This window comes from Sus scrofa, chromosome 16 (assembly GCF_054392235.1).
Source record: "Sus scrofa isolate SSC_HxYL_T2T_F1_AM1 chromosome 16, Sscrofa_HxYL_maternal_Yorkshire_Landrace_v2.0, whole genome shotgun sequence".
NCBI lineage: Eukaryota > Metazoa > Chordata > Mammalia > Artiodactyla > Suidae > Sus > Sus scrofa.
Genome location: NC_139398.1, coordinates 71,276,220 through 71,296,732, shown reverse-complemented (window position 1 = coordinate 71,296,732; position 20,513 = coordinate 71,276,220). Strand labels below are relative to the sequence as shown.

The window sequence follows — 20,513 nt, the reverse complement described above, 5'->3', positions numbered from 1 at the left end:
ATAGTGGAGAAGTGGTTCGCAGATATTCCAGAATGAACCTTAGGAACACATTACCTCATAGGAATAGTGTGATAAACCAGAATGTAATTAGTAGTATTCTGGATCAGGCACTTAATGTTGGATACAGTTGAGTTAATCTGAGAAGCTAAGTAATGCTATTTCTGCAAACAGACGAATCACATACATACTTTTTGCACATAACCCAGTTGTAAGGTAGCGTCATTACCTTGCAGTGCACCCTTGCCAGCAGTGGTTACAGGATACACAATATCTGTAAGCACTGGGTCAGTGGAGCATCAGTTATGGGTCCTGCCTTAAGAATTTTATAGCTTAGTAAGTAATGGCAGTGATCTTTAAGTAATACTCAAATTACTGAGACAAAAGTAAGTGAAATTAAAGTTGATAAAACTAGTTCGGAATAAATATGTTCTTAAATAGCATAAATAGTTCATTTACAAAGAATGTTAAGCACACGTTTATTTTTAGCATTTTATATGAATTTATGTTATGCAGAAGCACTCACAGATGTAAAACACCTGTGTTCAACAATAAGAACACTGTTTAAAAGCAAAAAGGTGAAGCATATTAAGGATGGATATAAAAGGTAAAAGTCTAAAGCTACTAGAAATGAGTGCTACTACCTCTAATTGGATAAGAAATAGTATTTTGCACTGGTAGGTGAATATTCAAAGGACATTAACTTCATCTTTTGGAGAAAAAGAAATGTACTTGAACTGGTAGGTGACATAATGGGTGTGTGTTTTTAGATGCATTTTTATTTTTGCTAACATTTTTCAACAGCTTTAATCTCATATTTGGTGATTCATCTAATTGCTAAATTATGATCTACCCAAATAGTCAGATGTACCTTTTGTATTGTTTAATTGCATAACCACAATTGCCTGGATTAGTCCAAACTCACAAAATTTGAAGAATGACTTGGAAATAAGTTGAATGGGCTGATCACAAAGAACAATGCATTCCTTATTTAACATTTTAATAAAAATCATCTGCTTTAGAGAATTTGCTTCAAGCAATAATATTTTCTATACACCCTTTATGCACTTTTTCACTTTCTGGATATGCTTTTGTTATAAACTAGGGTGAGAGCTTGAAAAAAATGTTTAGTACAATACAACTCTGCAACTTTTGGCTCTATAGTAATAATTTTCCAAATTGGTGATGGAAATTGATAAACTTCTTTAATAAAGACCTGTATATGCATTTACTTCTGTAAGCCTACAGGAATAACTATGATTCCTGTAAAATTCAGGAAGCTATTGTTTCAACTGCCAACTAAAAGACAAAAGCCAATTTTTTTTGTAAATGTCAGTATTTTAACTAACTTTCAGAATCATTAGATCTAATATTAATATATTATAGCTATACTATTTTTCTTTAATGAACAATATGATTGAATGTTAGGAGGAACTGTATTCTCCTTAATAAGTCCTAAGCTAATGGGTTGCTTTTTATAAAGTATTTTAGTTAGTAGATTCTCAAAAGACAGATGCCCCTCAATATTTTTTCTAACAAATTACATTTTCTAAACATTGATGAAAATCATTCTTTACATCCAGTATCCCACATCTGTTAACGAAAATGTTTGGCAAGTCCAAATGCAGCGGATTTTGGTTCACCACCACCTCCACCTTCATCTGAGATGTGACATCCACAACAGAGTTCCTCTAATATCAGGCTTTGTGCGAATGATACTGGTTCTGAATATTTATTCCTTAGGACAAGGCAACTTGACATCTTCCTTATGTTTAAGATAGTTAACAAAGTGCCATCTATCTAACATATTTTCTCTCATTGAGGAATCTTTTCCTCTATTTAAAAAATGTGTTATAAGTACCATTAATGAAAAATTTCTCATGATTTAGAATAAGATATAAAATACCATGCTTTCAAAAAAATGGAGTTCTTTTGTGGCACAGAGTGTTAAGGATCCCTCTTACATTGTAGCATCTTGGGTTGCTACTGTGACACGGGTTTGAACCCTGGCCCAGGAACTTTCATAGCCAGTGGGCGTGGCTAGAAAAAAAGAAGAAAATAAAAAGAAATAAAATACTGTGCTTTTGTTCTCTCCATATTGTGCAGAAAAATGAAAATAATCTCTCAAAAATAAGATAGTTGAAATCTATCAGAAATAAGATGGGTGTAATACTGTTTTCTTCTAAAGACAGGTTACCTAGTTCATGCTTTTCCAGATGAAGCAAAAGATGTAATTTGGGAAATAGTCAAGGAATTCGTATGACTCTTGAGGCAAAGTTTTCCAAGTATATTTAGCAAAGGGACAGAAATGTACATCCAAATGATTGACTGTCATGAAGAGAGTAAGTAATGTAGAGATGCTAATATTCACAATATGATTACTAATTTATTCATGAGGAAACTGAAACTTAGCGAAGAGATTACTATCTAGAAGTCTGGTTACCAGCTCAAGTCTCATTGTCGCTTTACTTGACATCAGATATAATAGGCTAATATTTCTTGAGAAAATATAATTTAGAAAATATTTCAGGGGTTCCTTGATAGCTCAGTAGGTTAAGGATTTGGCATTGTCATTGCTGTGGCTTGACAGTGGCTCTGCCATGCCAGAACCACTGCACGCTGTGGGTGGGGCCAAAAAAAAAAGAAAGAAAATATTGCATATCAAAGCCCAAATCTAAAATCAGTAAAGGAAGATAGCAATACAATGTATTGACCTGAAAATATAATAATAACAATAATAAGAATATTAAGGATAATTGCAAATGTTCACTGGATACTTAATATCTATCCTGTTATGTATAATTATCTCATTAGAGTCTCACAATAACTCCATGAGTTAAGGACTGTTATTTTTATTTTCCAAGCTTCCACAGAAAGCAGCAAAATAAGATTTAGATCAAGAAAGGAAGACTCAGGATTCTGGGATAGTATGATGATGCCATCCTATGTTCTGTACAACCATACTGTGGTTTTCAAATCCTTTACCATGCTATGCATGTATATTGTGTGTGTGTGTGTGTGTGTGTGTGTGTGTGTGTGTGTGTGGTGTATGCAGGTGTTTTCATCCACTGTGGTGTTACAGAATAAAAGTACCTGGTACATGGGAGGCCCTCACATATTTTTGGTATGATGATTATTTTTCTTCTGTTATGCTTCACACTTCTATAAAAGAATATACTCAAACCATATAATACTGTAGGCTCATCTGCTGTGCCATACCATGGACTCCGATTATATGTGCTGCCCTAATACAAGCTCCTTGAAGAGTGGACCATACATTGTTTTAGAATGCCCATAATGTTTTTCTTAGAGAATCCTGAACAATATATAACAAATGCTGTAAGCATGGTGAACAGTATAAATACATGTAACCATTTAACTCTATTCCAGTAGGTATAGAACTACCTAAATATATCAAAACAAAATTCTCTTGTATGTGCTTTATACAAAATCTACTTGCCTTTAGTGAATGCCTATAAAACTAAATTAGAACAAGCTTATTACCTTACATAGTTATTTTTAAATTTGTAAAATCAGGTGGTTCTCAGAGCCATGCTATATAATACTCGTGTACCATTTAACATTTCTAAAACTGTCAACATGCTTCTATGCTAAGAATGTTTCCTTGCTTAGTTTCTCTCAATTAATGATTTTTCCAGACTATTAGAGAATACAGTACTTGAATATATGCTTTGCAAAGCAAATTCAAGCTTTGAATTTACAATTTGTCCTTTTAACCTTTGATCGTGTCAGGGATAACAATATATTTTAACACTTTGGATATGCTCACAGATAAGTAATCACTGTCACATGAATCGTTAAAGCACATTAAGGCATTAAATTTCATTGTAGCTGTTTTTACTTGAGAGTTACATTATTTTATGCTCAGACTTTTTGGAGAAGTAGAAATAAAAGATCAGTTCTCAATAACTTTATTAAAAATTGCCTAATGACAATATGACAAATAAATAGAATTTCTCATTTTGGAATATATCATGAAGACCAGAAAATAGTGATGAAAGCTTTTCCTCGGACAGTTCCATAGCATGCAGATAGACATGGCGCACACTGCTGTAATAAATGAGGCACCATTGTGATATTTTGGAGGAGTGCTCGCTGTATTTAACATATCCATCCATCTTAGCATTCTTGCATTTATTCTGTTTAGAAGATGGCTGAATCTCGGTGGAGAAAGCTTTAATTTCCTTTCAAATGTCATTGGCTTGGAATGCTTTGATCATACGGAGATTTGTTCAACCCCTGTCACAGCAATTCTCTGATGATTTCAGGCTGATTTACTTTATACATCAAAGGCATGAAAGGACCATTCTACAACACATGCTTTTGGCTCCACATTTTAAAGTCTCTTGAATACTCATGAGTCATATTGTTATAAAAAGGGCTCACTAATATCCACTTAGAAATTATGGTGACTAGTTGCGCCCAGCCTTTATTTGCCTTTTCTCAAAAGCAAGGATTCTTATGTAGCTATTCCTCAACTATTTTATTATCATGTTCACATAAATAGTTACTTAAAACATATAAAAGATGGTTTCTAAGTTGTACGCTAATGCTAATATATTAAATTTTAATTTTGTCATCTATAAAACTCTCTAAGTAGTGGAATATTTGAAAGTCAAGAACCAAAATCAAGAAGTATTTGAAAAAAGTGATAGTCATGGTAGTTTATTATGGAAACTGTAATAAAAATATTCTAGAAAAATAAAAATAACTCTTAATTGCCTTTTTATATCAGGATGCAGAACTTCTGTAGATCTTTGCTCCCTTTTGCTATTTGTCCTCTGGTCATTTGTGTGTGTGTGTGTGTGTGTGTGTGTGTATGGTATGTTAGGCAACCAGATAATGAACAGGAAAAAGTAGAAATGTGAATTAAATTTAAATTGCCCAATTAATATTTTGTACAATAGGCTGTTAAATTCAGATAAAATCTTGTCTATTCTTAGCATCACAAACTACATTGCTGGAAATTTTAGTGTTTCCACCCATCATCATCAATGAAACAATAGTTCTACCACTTAAAAATCACATAAATATCTACTTTCTATTTGGTCTTTTGGTTTTTTTGTTAGTTTGTTTTTTACTTTTTAGGGCTGCACCTGCAACATGTGGAAGTCCCTGGCTAGGGGTCTAATCAGAGCTACAACTGTCAGCCTACACCACAGCTACAGTAACGCGATATCCCAGCCATGTCTGCAACTTACACCACAGCTCACAACAACACCATATCCTTAATCTGCTGAGCAGCAGGGCTTGAACACACATCCTCATGGAGGCTAGCTGGGATCGTTACCTCCGAGCCGCAACAGGAACTTCTGTTTATTTTTTTAATGAAAATATTTAGAAAAAGTTTCTCATTTAAACTTTTTTATTCTTTGCAAATAAGAAATTTGTATATAGATATATACATAAGCACACACATATTAAAGAACATGTATAACTAATAAATTCTATAAAATTGCATGTTCAGAAATCTCTGATAATCATAGCATATTCCCAATTCAATATAATATCCACCATTAAATCTTAAGTATATTATAAGTACTGATTAGATCCTGTTAATATTATAATTATGTTAAGATTCTTCAGCAACTCATTTAAGGAAGTATTCTTAAAAAATCTTTGATGAAATGCCTATAACATTGTGTCAGTTAATATTTAATACCTATAGTTACCTATGCAATGAATTATCTTCGGACCTTGTAACTTAGCAATCTGTAGATACAGCAATTGAATTACTTTTGAGCTGGTTTCACTAAGGTAATAAGCCCTGAAAAGAGAGATCAGATATATCTAAATATGTTGGAAATAGGAAAATATAATGTAATTTATTTTTCAAAATGTATTAAGAAGTGAGGAGAGTGGCTTGAATGAAGATAATTGAGTGTAAAGAAGTAATATTTTAATCCTAAATTATATTCATAACAATTACTTTAATTCTTCTTAAGCCTTTTGAAATATGAATCATTGAAGCTGTATTTTAAGTTTTTACTTCATAATTTGTTTTATTATTAATAATTCCATTTTGTATTCATAGTAAGCTTTAAAAATAATAAAATTTTATAATTCACCTAGAAAATTATATAATAAGGATGACCTGAAAGCTAAAAAAGTAAATTCCTCAGACATTGTTGATGAGCATTTACTGCTGTGAACAAGTTGAATACCAACCCTGAGAATAGAATGTGAATAGTGATAGGCAGTCTTACACCCAGAGGTCAACAGTTTCTTTAATCAAACTATTATGATATCAAAGTATAATATTATCTAGAACTTCCCTTTTTATGAAAAGTTATTTCTCACCAAACTTACAAATTACATACAATGTGTTCTAGGTTTTAATGAATATTATTATATTCCACATATAGGCAATTATGATGTGTTCATATTATATGGTATACATTAATACAATATTTAACAGATATATAAGTATGTTTATAATGTATAGTTCATTTATTACAATTTTTTTATCTAGTCCATAATTTATATCCATAAAATTACAATATACCTTATTATATTTTGTAACATTGTTTAATTGATAACTGATTTTGACGGGGAGAGGTGATGCGCTAGATATATAGGTCTTATTTTCAGAAATATTAAATATGGGAAAATGTTCATCTAAAAGCCAGGAACATAAGATATATTACCCTAAATGCAAATCTGAGCCCAGATGTTCTGTGGTTGGTTTGTAGAAAGAGTATAGTCATGTAATAATTTCTTTCACTGTTTCTTTAAAATGACTCACTTTAGTACATTCCACACAATGCCAAGGATCCCCATGAGTTCTGAATGTTAGCAAAGCTTAAGAATAGTGTCAGGTAGAAAATATATAATTTGGAGTAATTTTGGAATGGAATCATGTATCTAAGCTCTGTATGCTGCACATTTCCTACATTGTTAACAACGATTTTTTAACAATTCTTCTGTTTCTGTAACTGTTTACCAGGAAAGAGCCCCTCTTCATTTCATTCTTGGCTCTATGTAAGCAGCCTTTGTAAGAAATCTGGATTCCATTCTCAGTATAAATGCAAGCTGACTGGCACCAAGTCTATGAAGTAGAACATTTTTACAGGATACTCAGCCAAAACGACTCACTTATAAGGGGAAAACAATCGTTGGGTCTGTGAATTGGTTTCCCATGTCGATTACAGTCACATTAAATAGAAACAGCCTCAATCTCCATGTTTAATTGTTCTCTAGTTCTCTCCTGGCAATAAGTGGAAATTGTACCAACGCTCATTCAAATAGCAAGTAAATAAATGACACTAGAGCTGAAGTACAATTTCTGTAACATGGAGAGAATTAAAAAAAACTTTTAAAGAAATTATTAAATTGAGTCTAAAGCGTCTCTGGTATGTAGAAAAAAAAAGCCCTCCCAATCTCTAGAATACTGTTTGTCCTTTTTGCTCTCTAAATGGAGTCAACTCACATATATAAATTTATACTTCAAGATAACATGCATGGCAAGCCTACCATTTTATGATCCACAACAAATCCTCTTTTCTTAAGATATCATTTAATATACTTTTAAGCTGTTTTAGTGAACAATAATATACATTTAATGAATACCTATTATATTTTTATTTGCAGTGTGTATAATTCTATTCATTCATATACTGGCACATGCTTCATTGTCTCTATTTAAGAGAACTGAAGAAAACTGAAGATCGGAGAGATTCTTTACACATTAATAAACTAGTAAGTGCACACTGAGCATTATTCTGCTATAATTTGCTAGTCAATATACTATGGATGTGGAAGGAAATAAGTTTTTGTAATTCTTGATCTCTCTGTGCCTAGTTCCTATCAAGAGTGGTTAAAGAATATGCTCAATGATAAGCTAGTAAGTACCTGAACTGAGCTTCCAATACTGTACTTTTTCACTATAAATGGTAGATGAATGGAACATACTGAGTAGTTAAAGTAATTACAAAGAAAAGCCAATGTAGTATCATTATTTTTATTCTTGCCATTTCTATTTTCAGACTATTTAAATGCACATGAATTTCCTTTGATTTAGTGTATATGTTATTTCATGTCTGTGAGTGAGAGGTTCACAAAGATGCAATGAATTGGTATTTGATTTGAGCCTTGGATTATAAAGGGTAACAGCAAAAAAAAGTGTTGCTTTAACTCATAGTGAAGGTTTTATTAATATGCTGAGAAGCTATGTACAATGTGTAAATGGAAATATCTCATTGTAACATTCTTTCATAGTTCTAAATGGTGCCATGACTGAGGTCATGGCATGATGTTTAGTTTGGTTTGTGAAACTGTAATAGCTTGGCTTTTTTGACAGATTTTTCATTTAAATATTTGGCTCCACTTACATAGGAGGTTGCCATCATTTGTAAGCTTTCCTCTTTCTCGTCTTGTAATCTCTGCAGGATGAAAAATGTTCTGATGCTATGGAAATTATTCCAGCACAGATGCATTTAGATTGCAGAAATTGCTTTGGGTTGTTTAAAGCAAGACATTTTTTGATTGTTTCCATGATGACTGGATGCTTCATTAACCCCTTTATTGTTGACATCCTATGGAGACTCGATATGTAGTCTTAATTATTTTAAAAGACAATTCTTTGTTATTTAGCTGGTGATTAAAAACGCATTAAAAGATGGCACAGAAAGACTATTTTTGTTCATTACCAGATCTGAAAATCTAATCATGTAGTAAGAGACTAATTTTCACATAATTCTTAAAACAATAAGTATACTACTGTAGAAATTATTTGTGCTGCCTATATCAGTTAATTAACCAAACCGCATGAGAGAGAGTGAGAAGATGATTATTTTCTATTAATCAAATGGAAAAGTCAAGAGTAGGCACTTTTATCAATGCTTTTAAGAAAATATCTCAGTGAATTCATGAGACGAACCTAAAATATTTGAATGCATGTAGAATAAATGCATGGAAAGAAAATGCACTGAGAATATATGAAATAGATTTAAAAGAAAGAAAACAAAATGCCCAATTTTAAAATTATAGGCTTTAGAGGGAAAAACTTGAGGACAGAGATCTGTTATGGTGTGTAAAATAATAAGTAAAATAATCACACCTAGAGTGACATGTAAATGTTTATTTCACTGTGTTCCCTTACTGGAATCTGCCACTTCAAATAATCTTTGCAACTTTAGTAACTGATCACTAGGAACATATTTCAGAAGAAAAGGCATATTCTACCTATAATATGAGACTTCTGTTATGTATCAGTTGCTACAGTTGTTAAAGGTTTAGGAGGGATACATTTTTGTTTTTAATTTCAAGTCCCCACGTAACCTGACCTCTCATCAAAAGCTTTTATTTAACCATAAGCAAATAGTCTATGAGCAGACATTTTAGCTTAAAAGCACCCCCCTCCAGTGTTTACTATGCACTAGGCAATGAACTAAGTAGCTTTACATATATATTTTGATCTTTATCTGAAATTTTACCAGATAGATATTATGTCCATAATATAGATGAAGAAACAGAGAGATGAAGGTTAAAAACTATTAAATGGCAATTATTGCACTCAGGTTCTGTTGAATTCAAAAGCTGATGAACTAACTAGTATGTAATACTGCTTGCCTATCTACCAATCCTCCACATTTTTTCCCTCCCAGCCTGTAAGGGACAAGGATCTAAAAATATGGTGGGTTTTTTTTGTTGTTGTTTTGTTTTGTTTTGTTTTTATCAAATGCACGTTATTCACAAAGTGCTAACTGTAGTTTCAGAAGGCATATATTGTCATGTTCCATTCGCTTTCTCATTCATTTAGCTATTTATTATTGTTGTTATGCTTAGTGACCAAGTCTCAGAGGTAGGGGCCAGCTGACTCCTATATAGGTAGTTACATGATATTAGATTGTATTAATATTACTTAATTTCCTCCATTCTCCTAAAGTGACACAAGATCTTGAATTCTCACAGGGAAAGGGTTCAATTTAAGTTAACAAAAGCCAAGCTCACCCTTCTATTTTGCTATATTCTGGTTATGCATATAGGGACAGTCTAAATACTCCCTCTAATTCAGTTTTGCTCTTCGTTGTTTAACCATCTAAAGGGAGTTAGAGCAGTTTTTTTTTTTTTTTAGTCTCACACATCTAAGTGATATATAATTTTGATTTTAGTTGGAGGCATGTATGACAACTGACTTCTGTTAAACATCAATTTGATTTCATATAAAAATAACAATCTCCATCAGTAAACTGACCAGATGGCAATGCAAGTAAGGGGAGGAGATAGATGGCTCTCTAAAACAAGAAATGCCCACATAATGAGGTAATGAGGGAGTGTTGAAAGGTATGGAGTACACTTTATTTTGCTTAATAATAAATTTATGTATGCTACATAGTAACTGTGATGCATGAATTTTCACTATAAATTCCTGGAGGATCCCTCTTATATGATGGAACAAAATTGCCCTTTCAGAGCAGATTCTTTAATGCATTATATTGTACTTCAGAGTAGTTTAAAGGAACAGGCAAGGCTTAGGGTGGGAAGAGAGGGTATACTATTCAAAGGTTTAAGTTTTGATAATTTTTAGAATGCAACTTTGTAAATACAAACTAGGCACGCTATCACAAGGAGCAGAAATCCTTCTGCCTCTCTCCCACGTCTTGATAACTGCCTCTTTGCAAGGTAAAGTCAGAGCAGAGCAATGCAACATTCATTTCTATCTTTGATGAGCAACTATACCAAAGAATTACAGCCCTATGGCACTTCTGTGCTAAATACAAACATGAACATATGGATGTACGTATATGTATAACTTAATCATTTTGTTGTACAGCAGAAATTGTCACAACCTTGTAAATTAACTATATTTCAATAAAACTTTAAAAAATGAAAAAAACGTGAACATAGACTATATAAACTCATGTTCTATGCCTTGCTTCAGAAATTATTTCTAAAAACCATGTTGAAGGAATAATGAAACATTTTAGAAGCAAAAATTGGGAAATATAATGAATATGAAAAAGGAGCTTAGTGTTTGAAATGATCTGAATTATGACACTATACATTAAAAGATAGTTTTTTCATGAGGAAAAAAGACATTTTTCAAATGATAAAGTCAGGGTTAAGCCAATGATGAGCTGAGAGATGGAATTAGTAGCTAGTAAAGACATTACTTGTTCTAGAGATAATTTGGGCATGTGTTTGCCCATCAGATAATTAAAAATGTAAACATTGGCAGTTACATATTGTAGCAGTTATATTTTTCTCTCTTTATTAAGAAGATAAAAGACATATATCATAAAATGGAAAAAAAAATCCCAATCCTGAGAGTTAAGCTGGAAGGGGGTCAGCCCTACATAATAGAAAATGAGAAGGGAGTTCCTGTTGTGGTACAGCAGAAGTGACTCTGACTAGTATCCATGAGGATGTGGGGTTCAATCCCTGGCCTCGCTCAGTAGGTTGGGGATCCAGCATTGCTGTGATCTGTGGTGTAGGCCACAAACACGGCTCAGATCTAGTGTTGCTGTAGACCAGCAGCTGTAGTTCCAATTCGACCGCTAGCCTGGGACACTCCAAATGCTGCAGGTGCAGCCCTAAAAACAAACAAACAAACAAACAAACAAAAAAAAAAAAGAAAAAAAGAAAATGAAATGGATGGTTGGCAATCATCCACTGAGTTGGATGGTACCAATCCAAATAATTCAGTATATAAATAAAATGCTGTAATCTTGGTGATTCAAGGAACAATCCACTGAAACAACCAACTATCATCAAAGCAGTATTTCATTATTTTTTTAAACTTACATTCTTTAAATTTTTAATTCTTCAGTCCCACTAGAAGATCATTGAGCAGACGCCTGTGGTTCATGCCAACCCCACTGCACAGTAAGAGAAATGACGTAGTGCAGTTCCAGGGCAAGTAGATGCAAAAGAAAAGAGAAATTTTCCACTGTTACTTGAAGTATTAAAGGAAAAAAAAAAACCTTATGCATAGATGGTATTTCCTTATATGTTTGAGATACTTCCTTTTCAATTGTATTTTTCTTTGGACATAGTGTGAAATTTTAAAATGCATATTATTGTCTTTATTGCAAAACTGGAAGTTCCAGGTTTTCACTTAGCTTTATTTGCACTTAATTTTTACTTACAACAACAATTTTAGCTTCAGAAGTAGTTATATATTTAGTGCTCACTATTAGATTTTATGCTGATGTCTTTCTAGTCATGGTGGTTGTCTGAAGCTCATTCTTTACTAAATTCTAAAGGACACACTCCTAAAACCAAAATCCCCTGAGTTTTTGCATGATGTTAACAATTTGCCTATGCCTTTTATACTTGAAAGTCAGTTTTGATAATGTGAAGAAAAAATCATGTATAAATGTATGTGTAACTGGGTCACCATGCTGTACAGTAAAAAACTGACAGAACACTATAAACCAGCTATAATGCAAAAAAAAATAATAATAATTATATTAAAAAAAAAGAAAGTCAGTTTTGCTGGATATAAAAATCCTTTGTTCACAATTTTATTCCTAGAGTACCTTTAATATATAGCATTATTTTAGTTTGTCATAAAAAATGTTACTATCAAAAGTCTTGTGATAATTTAATTTTGTTTGCCTTTTTTTTGGCCTAATGCTCTAAAGCTTTAAAAAAATTTGTCTTTAAAGTTTACTAAATTTTTTAAGTATATTTTTAATAAAATAGAGTTGATTTACAGTGCTGTGCTAATTTCTGCTATATAGCAAAGTGACCCAGTCATACACACACACACAGATATATATACATATATACATAATTTTTCTCATATTATCTTCCAACATATTCTATCCCATGGGGTTGTATAGAGTTCCTTGTGCTGTACAGTAGGATCTCATCACTTATCCATTCTAAATGTAATAGTTTGCATCTACTAATCTTAAACTCCTCTTTTACTAGAATATATTTGGTGTTTATTACTATGGGTGAAAATTAACAGGCACATGACGTCATTTTCAATATGTAGTTTCATTGTTTTTTTTTTAGGACTTTTTTTGAGTTATAGTTTTTAGTATGTAATCTATTTGCTGGCTTTGGTTTTATTCCTCAATAATCCCTATTATCTATGTGTTGGAAATTGTGTATGTGTGTGTTTTTAATATTTTTTACTTTTCTCAAAATTTTTAATTTATTAATTTCATTTCAATTATCACAATTTTTCTCCTTTTTGATTTTTACTTCTTTTGTTTTTAATTTGTTTCTTAGTGTCCTATGGTTTTGCCTTTATTTCCAAAGTGAGATTTTTCTTTTACCTTTAAGTCTTAGTTTTGTCACAGCATGATTTTTCCAATTATGATTTTGTGGTTATTTCATGTTTTAAAGCATTTTCTTTAAGTTTAGTGTATTTTGAAGTAGGTTTGAGTTATAAACTCTTTTAAGGGCATTTTTTTGGTTATTTTATTTTTCCTTTGGGTTCATTCTAATGAATATTCTCATTTTTCCTTATTGAATATGAATATAAATATTCAAATCCATATTGAATATGACCTTGATATTTTGTTGTACTTCCTTTTAAATTAAAATTAGTTTTCTGAAAATTTTTAAGATGTGAATCAGTTTACCTTTCTTAACTCACAGAGCTCCCTCTTCTGTTGTTATCGTTCAAAAATATGTCAGCTTGCTTTCTGAGATTTTTTTTTTCCCTTTCCTCTTCTCCATTTTTTAACTTAAGCCCTTTCTTTTCTACATACACATAGCCCTATACTGTTTAATTTTGATGGTTCTCTCAAATGTTTGCCTTTACTATCCCAAAAGGAAGAGCTTGCTCATGAAATTGCTGAATTTATCAAAGACCCCTTGCATCTTGGTTTGTGAAATTAGCCCGTGGTCAGTTCTAGTGAAAACCTACTAGCTACTTTCATTTTTAAAATTTCAAGCCTCTCATAAGTGCCCTTGTTTTCTTCTGCTTTCTTTAGCAGTACTGGATAGTATTCACAGTGTCTTGCAGCTTTTTCTATGTGCTAGTAGTTTGTGTTCTACTATATTGTAAATTCTACCCAGGGGTTTTGGATTTACTGTTAGCAGCTCTCTCTGCTTTTAGATGGAAATTCAAGGAGATTCAGAATTCATTATCATCTCAGAATCCCCTCAGAAACATTAATAGTAATAGTAAAAATAGCTCTTATTTGAGTCGTTGTATATGCTCGCCATTGTGGTGGTTTATGTTAGATTACTTAATGTAATTCTCATAGTATTGTACTTAGATACTGTTATTATTGTACTTACTGATTTTAAGAAAAGGTAAATAATGTGCAGTATTTCACATGTAATAAGTGTGGAAACAAGATTCAAAATATCACTTATTAATTCTTAAGTTATTTGTATCTCTGGCATCAGTAACATGTTTTTGAAGAGAGACCCATTTTTCATAGTATGTGACAATATTTCTTTAAATACACAGTAACTTAATTTTTTTAATATTTTTAGTTTAAACAAATTGTGATTCACTTTTTCTCCAAAATCAGGGGTAGTTCTAGTAGTCAGATCTGCTATTGTCTGGATGATTATATCATTTTCCTCTCTAATACCACTTTTGTTGTATATGTGATTCTTAGAATGAAGTTCAAGAAAGCTTTTCTTTTAATTTCACAAAGTTCTCTATTTAGAGTATTTTTGTGAATACCTGGAAATAAAATGTCTTACTTTATGAGGGCTTTGGTCATTTGCATATGATGATTTTAAAAGTGAAATAGAAAAGGTAAGAAGGGTTGTGATATGTAATAGTCAAAATGCAATTCTAGTTGTAGTTCCATAGGACTTAGGGACAGATATAGGGACAAAGTAGCTATTAGGCTACACATTAAAATATTCTTACTTAGTCATTTTTGGTAACGACTTCAGACCCTTTAAAAAAGTGCTATCTATTTTGTCTGGAATTTTTATTCTTTAGCACTTTATGGATTTTATTACCACTATGCAAACCATAGCCATAGCCAGATATCTTAAAAACTATTAAATTTCCTCTTATATAATGATTTTATTTCTTACATAAGAGAAACCTATTTTCCCCATCTTTTGTTACCCTTGTACTCTTCCAAAAATCTAGAACTTTGAAACAAAAACATTATCTGGGAACAAAATAAATGACATGAAATGAAATTATTGAAACATTTGGTGGGGAAAGTATAATTTCTGGAGTCAGTATATTGGAATAAAGACACATTCAGTATTTTTTATGTGTGTTTATATTTGAGTCTCACTGTGTTTGAGTATTGCCTCTCCATTAGACTGATGGGCATCCTATAGCAACAAACTTCTGACATTAAAACTTTAATATTTTTCCATAGAATGCCAACCATTCTGATAAAGCAAGTTAAATATTGACATTGAAATATAACCTAAAACTGAACCATCTTCTAAATAACGAATTAATTAGTCTTCATTACCTTTGTTAAATATCAAACTTATAAAGAAGCCTATTCTGAATGGCTTAGTTTATTTCTGTTTTTAATGCTGTTTCTTATAGGTTGAACATATTCTCTTAATGAAAAGTCAGGTTATGTGATATAATGTCATTCAATATTTACAAATAAAATTGATCCAGAAATTCTGGGATATGTGGCCAATTTTAGACAAATATTTCTTTTAGTCTTGCTAGTACAGAACTTTTATTTACTTATAGAAGGAATAATGAGGACTATAAAATCACTGAGCCATGAACTCATTTCAGCTATTTTCAGACTAAGAGTATTACATGCTCAAGATGTTTCCCACAAGTTTCGTACATTCGTGCCTATGAGGAAGCTATGATGGAGACACAAATCATTATAGCTAGAACATCTGATCTTCTTCTGAGGTGGAAACCCTGAAAGTAATTTTGCTTAATTGAATTATAACATCCATAACTAGTAGATTATTGCTATTTAGTAGCTTAAACTATTAAACTTGTATCTCCATGTTTATCAGTATTCATCAGACATACTGCCTTTTGAAAGAGCATCTTTACATGTGTGTAACAGAAGTCATGACTGGAAATTTCAAAACAAAATAAAATTACCGACTTTACTTTCTTATGATAGCTTAGTCCCTATTCAGGTGAAATGATTAATTCCCAAGTCATTCTGTATCCCAAAGGGAAAGTGCTAATTTGTATCCCTTCTTAAACTTTCTGAGGAATTTGGCAGAATGTGTAAAAATAAGCATTCTCTTTTTTGGTAAATCACCTGCTTTTCATATTGATCATGTCTTTTAGTTAAAATTACATGCAAATTAAGGTTTTGATCTCCTTTTAGTTGAATTTTAGCAGTAGTTCTGCCTATTAATTTATCCATTCTCATTTCTTCTACAAATATTTTTTGAATATTTTCCTCTGGTCCATTATTACACTGGACTCTAGTAATACCGTGGTTAGCACTTATAGACAGTTTCAGGCTTGGGTATTGACACTGATGTGGCAGAGACCACTTTTGCATTTCTCAGTGTGTAATTCATTTAAATTATTTTTTGATAGAACATCTGAAGGGGGAATATCCAGAGTACAATGAAAATTTAAGAGAATTTGGTCTTGTTAGGAATATCTAAGACTGATGAGATTAAAGAATATGCAGAGAATAACTAGAGAATGATGGGAGGAAAAATAATTTCATGAGGAAAAAACAGCATTTATTAAAGATCTTTTGGAGCATGTAGGTTCAATTGAAGTCAGTTTTGGACATATTGGATTTGAGATGCAATTATGATACTTAAAAAAATATTTCAAGTAAGATACTAGGAATCTAAAGCTCCAGGGAAGAGTGTGTAGAAAATAATTAAAGACATGGGTGTGGATAAAATTATTAGGGAACAAATATAGAGTGAAAAGAAGAAATGGATTTGGATAGAACCCTGAGAAGTTATGACAGCAGTACTGTGGCAGTAGTTGAACATGATAAGGAAAGAAAGAAGAGCCAGAAAGGCAGGAGGGCCACTTGGTAAGAGCTTTGAAAAAGAGGAAAGAACTTTTCCTTCTCCAAAATAATGGCATCACCAAACCCTGCTTTCTGTCCTATTCCAAAGTTTTTATTGTAGAAGCAGTTAATTTTGAAATGTCATTCAATTATTTGCAAGATTGCTAGAAATGTCCCCAGGCTTCAGAATCCACTGTTGCAGAGATATAGTGGGTGTACAAATGTAATTAGTAGAATTTGTAACTGCAGTTTCAATGCAATGCTGTTTGAAAACACTAGGTCCTAAGATTAGAAGTTGGTACAGTTCTCCTAGCAAATAGCATACTTCTAACACCCTGTTCTATTCTGTGTCTATCATGGGGATGGGCTTCTTTGCTGGTACTTATTATTGCATTTGATTTGATTTGGGTTGTCCAGACTCCACATAAGATGACAGACAGCTGAATAATTGAAAACACATAAAACTTGTATACTGTCAGGTCTTCTTTTTAGCATCTAGTCTGACAAGATGACTAAAAAATAATAGGATGATAAATACCTAGGAAGGTAGGAGGAAAGTTCTTGTGACTGAGGATTCAAGATGGACAGAATCTGGTACACTGGTCTACAAATTATAGAAATCTTCCCTGATGTGATGATCCCTTTACTATTAGACAGTAACAAGCACAATTTAGCATAGGATCTCTGAATTGGTAAAAATCTTTAGAAAATTAAAATATTTTTATTAATTTCTCATGGATGTTAACATTTTTCCAGATAACTAAAATGTACGTATTAGATGAATGTGAAGTGTTCTTACCTTTCTATTTAATGAACATTAAAAACTAACATCAAATAACATTTGCTATTGTTAAAAATGATGTTATGATTTTTACTTTCTCGGTTTTAGCTTTGGCTAATTATGGCTTGAGAAAATTTAGTTTATGATGTTCGTGCTAAGTTTTATCTATATTAAATCATTTCCTTGTTAGAGCTCACCTTTGCAGAAATACATGTGGAAAATTAAGAAGGGTTTGGAATTAATGTGAATGACAACTTATAAAATGTTTTCCCTATTTTATTTAAAATTAAGCATAAAGGCTATATTGTTAAGTTATAAACATTTATATATAGTATCAAAGTTTTCATTTTTTCAGTTCATGTGACAGGCACAAAATCTTTTCCCCAGGCAAAATAAGAATAAGAGTAAAAATAATCCCACATTACAAAATTAGAAATTTTAGTATTATGAGACTTTCCAAAATAAAATGATTTTTCCAAAGACTATTCATTCTATTACCTCAAATGCTGCTATTTCTAAAACATTAATTTAAATGCAATGAGAAATCCTCAAAAATAGAAAAGAGGTCTCGATTATTTTGGAAAAATAAATAATGTTTATCTGTAATTTTATCCATTTAATTATATATTATTTCTCAAAATATCTTTCTTCAATGTTGAGAAATATGAACCATTGGTTATGGGGAGTTGGTAGCTCTTTGGAAAACCATCCCCACTGATGGAGAACATCCTTTATAAACTCCCTCACAAAATGTGGCCTACAGTCATTTAAGATATAAATGGCTCCTCTTTGTTATTATATATTTCACTTTTATGGACACTTAGCACTGTGCCTGGTACATTTTGGGGTTAATAAGTCCTTGGTAAATAGGTAAAAAATAAAAATACAGTGTATTCATAGTTTTTAGTTAGAAATTATGCAAGTGTCAGGAAAACTGAATATTTAGTTTAAACCCAAGCTATTGTTTATGCTTAAAATGATTCGCCTAATGCAGAGAAAACTGCATTGTCATTTCTTACCTTTAAAAAAATGAGGCACAAAGTCAACCCTGACTGGAACACGAGCAGGGAGAGATTAGAAATTAAGGTGCTCTGGGGCCCTTTTGAAGATGGTTACTGGTAGGGAAGAGAGCCATGATATTGTGAAAGGACAACAAGATGAAAGAAGCTTCTCTTCACAATCAAGATCAGAAAGAAAATCGAAAAATCAGTGGAGAAAGAATATCACAAAATGTTAGGCTTATGTTAAGAGAAAGAGCCTAAAAACAAGCTTTAGGATACAAAATAGACCTTATCTAAGATCATCAAGAATTGAACTTGTTTACTGGGAATACATGAAGGCGCAAACACACACACACACACACACACACACACACACACACACACACACCCCACATACTTAAAACACATACATCCCATACCTAAAAGTGTAAACACTTTACAAGCACTAGCTAACAGTAAGTTATGCTGTAAATTTAAGTCCAGTGATGCGAATGGTACCAGCCATACCTTAATCAATTCAATATCCTGGCATCTTGCTTCTCTCATAAAATATGAGCACAGCATCTCCATTCAACTACACAGAGGTCTCATGTTACTTTCATGTATTGCTAGTCAGGTTAGGGATAGAAATCAAAGTAAAGGGAAGCAATGTGAGGGCTGTAAAAACAAATGACAAGATCAATCTTGACTGTCTTTTTAAGTCTAGAAAGAAAAAGAGGCCTTGATCAATCAACACATATTTATTGAGTGAAAAATCTCATTAAAATCTTAAATGTTAATTTTGACCTGAGACTACTTTACATTCTTTTAATTAGACCTTTAAGCAAATATATTCTATTTGTGAGCTCTTATTGAGCTAGTATTGCATTAATCACCAAGTGCCTCGGTATATGATCTTAAGGAATACTTTATCTTTTTTTTTTTTTTATTTGGACAGACAAGACCACGGTCTTTTATGTCTATTATGGGTAATTAAGTATTTGACTTTTCTAAAAATACTTTTCAGTATCACAGTCAAGGGTAATAAATGAGCTCTACAAACCTCAGAAGAACTTCAGAAGGAAACTACACCATCTATTCTTGTGTCATTTTCTTTTTGTAGTCCAGTTACACCTTCATTATTTTAAGTTATTCCACAAGTTAATTTCTCTATTGTAAGCACTGACACTGTGATGACAGAGGCATTTATAAGTAAATAGACATTTTGTGGCTTGAGACAGTTCGTGAAATTACCAAGGAAGTTTAACAAGTAGGAAATTATTTAGCCATTGAAATGATCTGGCTTATTCTGTTTGGACTGTTTTATTCTCAAAATATGTTAGAGCCCCTCAGAGAACAGGCTAAGGTAAACCATGGATTTAGTCTTTTAAAACCTGAGCTTGTTGGGTGACTCAATTCAGATTTTAAAATTTATTGTAGAAGATTAAAAAAATCACAACTGATATGGAAGAAAATTTGTGGTAAGAGCAAGGACAAATTACCTGGGATTGGGGAGGGGAACAACAGCCATCTAAAAGAAGTGATTATCAAAAGAGATAGACCAATACTTGCTGATATGAGGAGTATACTGAGCTTCTAAATATACTGTAGGAAGGTTGTGTTCTAGCTAACAAGTTAAAATCCTTTCAAAATGTCAGAGAGAAAATCTAACAAGGCTTCTCCATTTCTGATTCTACACACTAACAAGGTTAATCAAACCATGAAGTAACAGTGAGGGCTTTCACAATTAATGTTGTAAAATACATAAACCAACAGCTAATTAATCAGCCCTAAGGTCACTCTATCGCTTGTGGAAAATTAGTAATAGCAAAGATTCATGACAGAGAGAGAGAGATGACAGGTCATGCT

At 32.1% G+C, this 20,513-nt stretch overlaps 1 protein-coding gene across 2 annotated transcripts in view; it reads left to right on the top strand.

Moving 5' to 3' along the window:
- Positions 1-20,513, top strand: part of LOC146395649 (uncharacterized) — a 2,307,895-nt gene that overhangs the window by 230,900 nt on the left and 2,056,482 nt on the right. For both annotated transcript variants that reach the window (XR_014830901.1, XM_085001861.1), the window contains one exon: positions 7,609-7,716. The gene's annotated coding sequence lies outside the window, so the exon portion shown is untranslated. The remainder of the gene's footprint in view (positions 1-7,608; positions 7,717-20,513) is intronic.